We start from the raw sequence: 12099 nt of genomic DNA, 5'->3' as shown, positions 1-12099 counted from the left end.
TATCAGACTAAATGCCTTGCATTTACTTAATCTCTGAACAAAAGTAACAGTGATATACTGGAGATGATTAAATGAAATTTTTGGTCTTCTGTCTGATCAAAAAAAATTAATATGTAAAATGTTAAATCACTACTGTTACTTCCCTTCCTTATAAAAATTGGAAAAGCTCTCGGTCTCTCAATGTTAATGTTTGACTTGGAGTTAGATCTGGGCTATTAAGAAGATAATCATTTATTCAATTTTCAATGAAGATTAAATGTGTGTACTGAAACATTGTCATGAAAATAAACAAAACAAGGAACATTTTTCAACAATTTCTTAAATTTTCTTATTACTTAAATAATTGTGATCTCTTGTGTCATGAAATACCTTGTGGTCAAGTGAAACCTGTGGGGAATGTGTTGGGAGATGAGTTTACCATGGAACAGACTTGCATAACAGCTTTTTGATACACCTCCTAATCAGAAATATACCTAATGATAAAATTGGCTTAGATGGAGATTAAGGATTAACAACTGGAGTGGCTTCTTAGCAAACTTGAATTACTGAGTTCAAGAGACTTATGAAACATTAATTATTACTTGTTTAAATTCTTGAAATGAATTATGACTAGTTTAGCACAAAAAGCTACCATTATTAAGAATGAGTTTAAGTATTTTGAAATTAGTTTTATGGTTTGTTACTTAGCGGTCAAGAACTTTAAAATCAGCAGTAGATATAAAAGCTCTTAGTTTTAACCCCATTGAAACAATATGCATATTTTTAGGCATAGAGCAACTAAAAATGATCAAAGAATGGATCAATAAAATTAAACAGAATATAAAGTTAACTGTCTGGAAACCCCAGCAGAGGCATAACTGCTGCTCCTTACAGAAATGAACCTTTTAATCAATGTACTTAAAGCTAAATAGACTAACTATGTCAATGAGAGTTAATTAGGTAATGGATTTTATACGGTGCCAAAGATGAAATAAGAATCAAGCCTTCAGTTGTTTGATACTCCATCAATCTACCCGGCTGTGACTCAACATTTTCTTTCTGTTCACATTCACCATCCAATAGCAGCTCTCTACATAGTATTTGATTTTTACAGTACTAAAATCTTTTTCCAAAATACTAATTTCATTTATTAGTTTATTTGAGGGAATGATTGAAACTTTAAGTTTAAGGTTTTTGATTTCTGACAATTATTTTAATGGTTTTTTTTAACTGTATTTTAATTTCGTATCTCTGAGTGCTCAAATACTTTTTTTATAATTGCAAAGAAAAGTCAGAATAACCACTGCTTGCTCCCTCTTCTCCCTCTCTTTCAAGAATAGCTTCAATTTCTGTCTTTGTTAGCAATATGCCCCTTCCACACCTTTTTATTTTCTTATTCAATTGAAAGCAATGGTGAAAAGCTAGTCATCTTATCTCCATTTTAAAGAAACGGCTCAATCATTACTGAGTTCCATAAAATTAGTGACATCCTGAATGAACATTACTTCACTTAGTATATATTATCATCATTTAATGTTTGCTTTCCCAGCTAGCATGGATTGGATGGTTTGATGGGATCTGACTGAGTTCCAATGTCATCTTTTACTTGGTTTCTACAGGATGCATTTTCTAACACCAACCACTTAAAGTGTACTGGGTGTTACAAAGTCTATTGGCACTTGTGATGTTGCTGTGTAACTTAAAAGAGAAAAATGTAATGGAAAATGCTCCCACTTCTAAGAGGGGAGTTTTTGAAAAGGGTAGGTGGATGGCTTTATGTCAGATGTTGATTGACAGAGACAAGCACAGGTGTCTTGTTATAGAGGAGATGCATAGCTGAAGGAGATAAAAGTAAGGTGGTGATGGGGTGCTAGAGCAAACTCTCAAAGTACAAAAAGGAAACATGAGAGAGGATATGGACAGTGGGTCATGAGAGGAAATGATAGAGCAGATGCTTTCATAAGAGTGTGTGAGGGGAGAAACAAATTGTTTAAGAAGGGGTGAATGTAATGAGTGATGAACTATGTTGAAGGGAAATACCAGCATAGAGAGGGGGTAGGGAGAAATAAAGATAGGAATGGTTCAGGAAGGAGAATAGATCAGAAATGATGTGCAAGGTGTAGGAGTGGTGAACAAGGAGCTATAGTAAGCGAGACATGATGACAGATATGAGAGGACATTGAGAATAGTAGCAGATAAGAAAGAAGAATTCAGAATGGAGTATAGAAGAGGGAAGAAAGCATTGGTTGAAAGGAGAATATTGGTAGATATAATGTAGGCAGGAATGATAATGAGGAATGGAAGTGGTTCCATGGAGAGAGGGAGGTGGATGGAAGTGAGAGAATGTAGCATGTGCCAATTCTACTCTTAGGTGGTTACTGCAGCTAGGAGTACCATAGATGGGGGAGTGATAATTATTAGGGAATGAGAATTGGGGGAAATGCTTGATATGTTAGAGAGAGAAGAGGGTCATAGCCCTGGATATACAAGCATATTAGTGGTTATAAGACATCATTTTTGCTGTGATGGACAGGTCTCTTGAGCACAGCAAACCAATATACATATATATATACACACTCACACATAAAATGAATTGAAAGGGATAAAATATTCAGGTGGGTACTGTATGAGCACTCAGTTATAATCCAGGTTATGGCTAACCACATTGAACTATAAGGAGCACCTAGAATTGCTTAAGTCAAGCAATCCCAATATATTTCATCCAATGGGTAAATCTTGGATTTGCTTCACTAGATTATAAATATTTTACCAGGTGTATATCCAAAACAATTATCAGATAACGATGAAGTGTCCAATTTTGAACTGAAAGTTTATTTTACTTTATCTCAGCAAAAAGCAATGCAGTTAATCAAAGTATGCACCTAAATTATCAATAGAATTTTGCCATTTTATTGGTAGCTTATTTATGCCGGCAGTGAAGAATTCTGGAGAGCAAGAGGTGAAGAAATCACGAAAGGCTGTTTTTGCATCTTCAGATTTGAATTTTTTTCCTTGCAAAAAGTTGTCTAATGCCTGGAAAACGTGATAGTTGATGCAAAGTCCGGTGAATATAGTGGACAGAATACTTCCAAGTTTAGTTTCTGTAACTTGAGTAGTGTTCTTTCTGCAACATGTGGTCGAGCATTGTCTTTAAAGATAATTGTCCTGTCTCTATTGACCAATCTCAGTTGTTTAATTCTAAGTTCACTCATCATTTCATCCAGTTGGTCGATGTATCCATCCATTGTAATTGACTTACCAGGTCTCATGAAGCTGTAGTAGATGACACTAGCGCTGGTCCACCAAACAGACACCATTAGCCTTTTTTGGTGAATATTCTTTTTTGGATTTTGTTTTGGCACTTCGTCTCTATCCAGCCACTGTGTTGTTGAAAATAATCCATTTCTCATCACGTAACAATATGATGCAAAACTGGTTCACTTTTGTGCCATGACAGCAAAGAACAGCAAGTTTCAAGATGACGTGTCATTTGATGCTCATTCAGTTTGTGTGGTACCCACTTTTCCAGCTTCTTTACCATGCCAATTTGTTTCAGATGGTCCAATACAGTTAGAATCGAAACACCAAACCTTGCTGCTAACTCCTGCATAGTTTGAGAAATATCCGCTTCCACTAATTCCAGCTCATCCGCACTCGTTTGCCACATCTTCACCAAACACCCCATTAATGTTTTGAGCTGTCTGGGATGTATTGGTTCTATGATGGAACTCCTATTCACAAACAGTACAAATTTTTTTATCAGTCCATGAGTTCACAAAAATTGATTTACAAGAGAAAATTCACAATATAATCAGACACCATGAATTGCATTCTGAAAAGTGATGATGTAACTCTTCAATGTTGTAAAACAAAGAATTGTCAGGATAAAATGTTAGAGTTAATGACTGTCAAACTTGGTGCATAAAAGAATCGGACATTTCATTCTTAATGACCTGATACAATGAATCTGTGTATTTTAAAAATTTCTACCTCGTTGACGAATGACAGGGACCTTCTCTTTGTGGCTGATGACTTCAATGGACATGTTGGACAACATACAGGGGGCTTCCATGGTGTACATGGAGGCTATGGTTTTGGTTCCCGCAATGAGGAAGGAACCAGGCTGCTGGAGTTCTGTGATGCAAATGACCTTATGGTTTGCAATACGAACTTCAGGAAACCTGCCAGTCACCTACTGTTCTGGCGGACACACTAGCCAAATTGACTACATCCTCACCAGGAAAAGGGAAAGATGGCTGCTTATAAATGCCAAACCATCCCAGGCAAAGAATGTACCCCACAACATAGACTAGTAGTTAGGGACTTCAGGATCAGGGCTAAGTGGTTGCCTAGAAGACGACCAGCATTAAAGAGAAGGGTCTGGCAGCTTAAAGATCCTGCAAATGGACAGAGATTTAGAGACATATTATTCAACGCCTTTGACGAAATAGAAGGGGATTTAGCTTCACACGATGTAGAAGACAACTGGACGTTTCTACAGGACAACCTGCTGAGGGCCATGAACCAGATCTGTGGATGGTGCAAAGTCCCCTTTCGACCCAAAATAACATGGTGGTGTAACAATGTGGTGGACAGGGCTACTAGAGAAAAGAAACAGGCTTGGAAGAACGGTGGTAGCAAGGAATTGTATCAGACTGCCAGAAGGGAAGCTAGGAGACAGGTTTATTTAGCCAAAGGGAAAGCAAGAAAAAATTTGCCAATGTTCTGTGGCGTGAGGATCAAAGTCTTGAGGTGTTTCGTGTTGCAAGACAGTGTGTGAGAGAGAATCGTGTTGTCGTGGGAGAGAAATGTGTTCTCATGGATGATGGTTCACTTGCACTAAACGTGGCTGCAAAAAGAGAGGTTTGGAGATGCCATTATGAAAGATTGCTCAATAAAGAGAATGAATGGGAGAAAGAGAGTCTGCCGAATGTCAACCCAACAGAAGGACCAGCTACCTGAATTGACAGTACCTTGGTAGATAAAGCAATTAAGGATATGAAGACAGGGAAAGCCCTCAGCCCAAGAGGAATCACTGCAGAGATGCTCAAAATATCTGGCGGTGTCGGCTATAGCCTAGTCACCTGTATAGTTAACCAGATGATACAGGAAGGAGTCATACCCAATGACTGGTGTAGCAACACCATAGTCAACTGCTACAAAGGTAAAGGTGACGTTTTAGATACAAATAATTAGAGGTATCAAGTTGTTGGATCAGGTAATGAAGGTCACCTGGAGGGTCATAGCCCAACTAATTAGGGAGAGAGTCAGTCTCGATGAGATGCAGTTTGGATTTGTGCCAGGGAAAAGCACCACTGATGCTATATTTCTGGTAAGACAGTTGCAGAAATATCTAGCCAAGGATAAACCTCTATATCTGGCTTTCGTTGATATGGAGAAAGCCTTTGACAGGGTCCCCCCGATCTCTCATCTGGTGGTCAATGAGGAAACTTGGGATAGAAGAATGGTTAGTGAGAGCTGTGCGAGCCATGTACAGAGATGCTGTCAGTAAGGTGAGGGTTGGCAACAAGTACAGTGAAGAATTCCGAGTAGAGGTAGGGGTTCACCAAAGTTCAGTCCTCAGCCCCCTCCTATTTATCATAGTCCTCCAGGCAATAACAGAGGAATTCAAGACGGGATGACCTTGCTCTAATTGCTGAGTCACTATCAGAACTAGAGAAGTTTCAGGTGTGGAAGCAAGGATTAGAATCGAAGGGCCTTAGAGTCAACCTAGCTAAAACCAAAGTCCTAATAAGTAGGAAGGTAGACAAACCACAAACCCCTTCAGGCAGATGGCCCTGCTTGATTTGTAGAAAAGGCATAGGTAGAAACTCTATAAGATGTAAGCTATGGATACATGAGAGGTGCAGCAATATCAAAGGAAGGCTAACTAGGAAGATAGTTTTTGTATGTGGTAGATGCTCAGGAGCAATAAACACTGAAAATGTGCAGAGAACAACTTCTGCCACATTCCAGGGAGAAAAACTAGAAGTAGTAAATAGCTTCCGTTACCTAGGTGACCAAGTCAGTAGCGGGGGAGGGTGCTCTGAAAGTATAGCTGCTAGAATAAGAATAGCCTGAGCAAAGTTCAGAGAGCTCTTACCACTGCTGGTGACAAAGGGCCTCTCGCTCAGTGTAAAAGGCAGACTGTATGACAAATGTGTATGAACAGCCATGCTACATGGCAGTGAAACATGGGCCGTGACTGCTGAGGACATGTGTAAGCTTGCAAGGAATGAAGTCAGTATGCTCTGATGGATGTGTAATGTCAGCGTGCATACTAGACAGAATGTAAGTACCTTGAGAGAAAGGTTGGACCTAAGAAGCATCAGTTGTGGTGTGCAAGAGAGACAATTGTGCTGGTATGGTCATGTGGTGAGAATGGATGAGGATAGCTGTGTGAAAAAGTGCCACACCCTGGCCGTTGAGGGAACCTGTGGAAGAGGTAGACCCAGCATGACCTTTGAACATTAGGCCTCATTGAGGCAATGACTTGTGACCAAGACCTTTGGAAATATGCTGTGCGTGAGAAGACCCAGCAAGCCAAGTGAGACCATAATCCATGGCTTTGCCAGGGGTATAGCCAGCCCACTTATGCGTACTTTTCCTTCATTGGACACTAAACTCTGCTTGCGAAGACCTGTTGGGGCAAGTGAAATCGAAATTGTAATTGAACCAAATTTGATGACTGGCACCTGTGCTAGTGGAGCACTAACAGCACTGTCTGACCGTGATCATTGCCAGAGCAGCTGTGTAGCTTCAGTGCTGGTGGCACATAAATAGCACCATTTGAGCGTGATCATTACCAGTGAGATCGTTGCCAGTGCCGCTGGACTGACTCCTGTGCTGGTGGCATATAAAAAACATCATTTTGAGCGTGGCTGTTGCCAGTACCACCTGACTGGCCCTTGTGTTGGTGGCACATAAAAGCACCCACTACACTCTCGGAGTGGCTGGCTTAGGAAGGGCATCCAGCTGTAGAAACTCTGCCAGATCAGATTGGAGCCTGGTGCAGCCATCTGGTTCGCCAGTTCTCAGTCAAATCGTCCAACCCATGCCAGCATGGAAAGCGGACGTTAAACGATGATGGTGATGATGAATTATACAACGTATTTGATTTAAATGTGTTTAACGCGTGTTTCTTCTGCATAGACATCTAGCAATTGTATTTGCATCCAGTTACTTTCAACTGGTTTATTAGTCTATGCAACTTTATTCGAAGTCCCAACACTGATGTGGTCTGAAGTGAACTGAGTGTATGTAGATTTAGCTAGCATCATTTTGTTAAATTACTATAGATTTTGAGTGCAAAGAATGTGAAAGGAAGATTTGGAAACCTTATATGGCTATAAAAACTGCTATAAGGTTGATCTTATCCAAACCTTAGGTTTGAAGTTTGAATTGAGAATACTAGTCCTTTAATTTGGTCTAAGTATATATTTTTTAAACCCTAGCCTTAGGTGGATTATGAATTAGTGAGCTTCAAATATTGCTTACGATTGCTGGTTACTAGTTCAGATATAATTGAGCTAAGTCACATGTCATGAAGTTGAGGCTTCTATGCCGAGCTAGTTACATGATACAGGGGCTTCACAGGTTGAGTTCTGTTAACCTTGGTGAAGATATTTCACAACAGTATGAGTGAACCTGTGTGGGCGCTGTTGGCGGTGTATATGTTGAGTAGTCAAGTTGACATTGGCGATGAAGCTTGTAGTAAACAGTTGAACAGTGGTGTTGATGTTATCGTTGGAAACTGTCTGGCTGGAGCTCTGTAGTCAAACGACCAGACCTTAGATGATCTGAAACCGCGACAAACTGGCATGGATGAAGCAGGCTATTTATAGGAAAAAATGGGCTCCAGAAGCATCAGAAAACACTCTCTCACGTGACCTTATTAGAAGGCCACGATTGGTTGGTATGCACCCTGGCACAAAATAAATGCCACGCAAATAACAGCCAATCAGGGTGACGGACACAGCAGGGTCCAAGGCTGACCAAAGGCTAGATGTTACCCACTACGTCCGCATTTACAAATATACAACCGAGAGAGAAGCTTCCGCTACAGGTACATAAGTAATACAGACAGACAAGCATACACACACACACAAACACACAAAAGACAGACCCATATACATACACTCTACACATGCATGCACATAAAGGCATGGAAACACACATCCATATATAACAGACACACATACATTCACACAAACCCATACACACAGACACACTCAAATGCGAGACAGAGGTACACACATGCACATACATACAAACACACAAAATGCACACATGAATATGCAGAATACATACAAATATACACACATACATGAATATATGCATACACACACATACATACATGCATGCATGCATACATACATTATGTGCATACACGCACACAAACAGATAAAAAAGAACGCAGCTCCAATAACGGACAGAGTCAACATCCATTGATAAGGTTGCAAAAGGCAACGAAAATTTTGGAAGGAAAATATAAATAGTAAATGAGTGGAAATCAAACTGGTGAGTGTGTCAGATTATAAGGCATTAAGACAATACGACTCTTCCCAGACACAATATGTGTGTGTGTGTATCTATCTATCTTTATATATATATATATATATATATATATATATATACACACACATGAATCAGAACAGTTTTGATTCAAATTCTGTGGTACAAGTCTTCCTTTGTCCACACACACACACACATAAACATTAGTATAAGATATAGGTTCAGAGAAATCATATGGCTATCACACTAAGCTCCTCTAACAGACCATATAGTAATTCACTACAGAGAAGTATAATGCAGAGTGTCCATACAGCTGAAATCCAGATGATCCAAATAATGAAGTTATTTCATGAGGCTCATATTAGTTATTTCATGAGGCTCATTAAAACTCAGGAGGTATGAAAGGTGATTATATTTATTTAACCACTCAACTTCCATAGGATTACGACCATTTCACAACCTCCTTCATTCTGTAATAATTTAAGTGTGGAATAAATTGTGTTCATGTGTTTGCATAGATATGCATGCTATACATTATACAATAGAGTCATATATTCACAAATCAATGCATATAAAGCAAGCTAGCTCATCAAATCACCAAACCATCATGGTTACACCAATGTTTCAGGTTGTATATATACAGGGGTTGGACAAAATAATAGAAACACCTAGCATCATAGCATCATAATTTTGAAATATCTATAAAACTGTCAAAAGCATGTTTATTTTTATGCTTTTTGATTTATTATTAGTGTTGCTTAATATGTTTTGCTAAAATTGCTGTTTCTTTTCAAATATCATCAGAAAAAGATAATTAAAATTCATTAAAATGATAGATCTATCAGACTTTCAAAGAGATCAAATTGTTGGTGCTCATAGTAGGTGCTAGCATAATGAAAACAGCTGAAAGGTTTGGTTTATCAGGAAGTACTGTCTTGAAAGTAATGACAGAAAGAGAGAAAAACCTCTTTGTCGAAACAAAACTCCAGAAAAAAAAAAAAAACTTTCAGATAGGGGCTGTCAGACTCTTACATGAATTGTTAGAAAGAATCACAAAAGTTCAGCTCCCAAAATTACTGACCACCATGAGAACCCAGTTTCCACAAAAACTGTTTGCTGGGAGCTGCATAAAGCCAGATTTCACGGGAGGACTGCAATCAGAAAACCACTACTTTCAAAAAAGCATTTTATCTGATCAAATTCATCCTATGGTTGCAGAACTGTTTCCGGAGGGAAACACAATCTTTCAGGATGATAATGCACCAATTCACACAGCTAAAGTTGTTACTGAATGGCACGAGGAATTTTCTAGTGAAGTTGAACATCTAATCTGGCCACCACAGTCCCCAGATCTCAATATCATTGAGCATTTATGGTGCATTTTAGAAAAACAAGTAAGGAGTCGATATCCTCCACCATCATCACTACAAAAACTGGAGACTGTTTTAGCTGAAGAATGGACAAAAATTCCTTTGGAAACAATTCAAACTTTGTACAAGTCCATACCTCATAGAATTCAAGCTGTAATTACTGCCAAAGGTGGTCCTACCCCATATTAAAATAAATTTGTTTGAAATTTTAAGGTGTTTCCATTATTTTGTCCAACCCTTATATATATATATATATATATATATATATATATATGATTTTATTTATTTAAAGGGCACAATATATATATACACATAATTTTATTTATTTAAAGGGCACAATACATATATTTAAGCACTACTAATAGTTTAATATGTTGAGAAATACTCAAACATATTCTTCAGGTGCAAACCACACATAACAAACTTAAAAAATTGAATAATAGAAGAATTGTGAGAAAACTGAATTTATGATCTAGAGTTCAATAGAGCGTTAGGAATCTTAGATTTGCGCTCTTTCAGCTAAACAAAACCTACATTTATTTAATCCATTCACATAAGGTATGGATTTCTCAATTACTTTCCATTTAATCATATGTGGTATTTCATTACTTTTCAAAGGCCATACACAGGTAGCCATATTAGTAGCTTTACTTTTGCTCCTATGTTCGAATGAGGATATGTGATTGGCATAGCAATTTTTAAACTCACCTTCACATAATCCTACATAGGTCTTCTTATCAGTTGTATTATTATATAGGGTTGCAGTAACTTCTGCCTCATATATGTAATCATACATTGTTAGTCAAGTGGACAGGATCCTAGATCACGACAGTTGCAACTGGCTTAAGGCTCTTGGTACTGACCATGTGTAATGATACTCTTTATATTTGGGCAGCAGCTATATGATAATTTCACAGAACGCCTATTAAATATTCTTCTGTATCTGTGAGTTGCTGGAAAGTGTTTGTCCTGGAGAGACAGGAATCTTTTACCTATGGAGGGGTGAGCCAAATAATTTTCCTTGACCTATTTTCAGGTTGCTTATTATTATTATTCTGATTACTAATAAAGGGGTTATGTTTAACTTTATCTTTGATGCTACTAGATCTATTATTATTTGGTTCGCCCCTCCCCTTTCCCTTAATATAAAAACTAAAATAGGTTTTATATTCCTGTCTCTCCTAGACAAACACTTTCCAGCAACTCACAAATACAGGAAAATATTTAATAAGTATTCTCTCAAATTATCATATAGCTGTTGCCCCAATATGAAGAGTATCATTACTATGGCTTGAGGGCCATACTTGGTGTGACATGGATGGACAGGATGAGGAATGAGGAGGTACGAAGATGAGCAGGGATGAGAGGAAAACTAACTACCAAAATGGATAGATGAATGTTGAGGTAGTTTGGCCACATGGAAAGGATGGATGAGGAGCAGATAATAAGGAGGGTGATGAAGGCAGAAGTGGTAGGCAGCAGAACCAGAGGCAGACCTTGGTTTGTGTGGATGGATGTAGTGAGGAAAGCTTTGGTGGTTAGAGGTGTTGGAGTGAGAGAGGTAAGAGATTTTATAAATGATAGGAAAGCTCGGAGAGTGTTTGTGGATGGCTGAGTGAATTTTGATGTTGCTCAAAGAGGTATGGAACCAGCATGATGCAGCAGGGTAAACCAGCATATGCTGTCAGGCTCCACTGCTGATATTGGAGGTTGTGTTCTATGCCTTAACCCAAGTATAGAATGGAGCTCACCCCTTTGAGCTGGGAAACGAATGGAATGCCTGGTTTGTGTTTTGTTGTGGCTACCCCCTCTTAAAAGAAAATGAGGAACAGGCCTGGGTCCGCGATGAAGCTCACCAAGACATGAACAATAGCTAAGTCATTCCTATTTTTCATATATTATCCCTTCTGTTGCGCTCCCCTTCCACCACCCCACTTCGTTTTCTCTAACTATACATTTATGTCTTGAATTCATGATTATTGATGTATTTTTTTCTCTATCTCACGCGATCTATCGTCTTCACCTCTACTTGTTGAAGTTTTGCTCCTTAGCCCAAACCTGACTGAAATTTGTCTCTAACCCCTTTTAAAAATTACGATTTTTAACTCTCATTTCTGTTACAGATTTAAACATTTAATCTCACGTTTAAACACTGCTGTGTTTCTTTCAACTTTTTTCTAAAAACCTAACGAATTTGACCAGCATGATGTACTGCTGCCGGTTCTCCCTCTCCCTC

This window comes from Octopus bimaculoides, chromosome 9 (genome assembly GCF_001194135.2).
Source record: "Octopus bimaculoides isolate UCB-OBI-ISO-001 chromosome 9, ASM119413v2, whole genome shotgun sequence".
Lineage (NCBI taxonomy): Eukaryota > Metazoa > Mollusca > Cephalopoda > Octopoda > Octopodidae > Octopus > Octopus bimaculoides.
Note: the sequence above shows the minus strand (reverse complement) of the source record.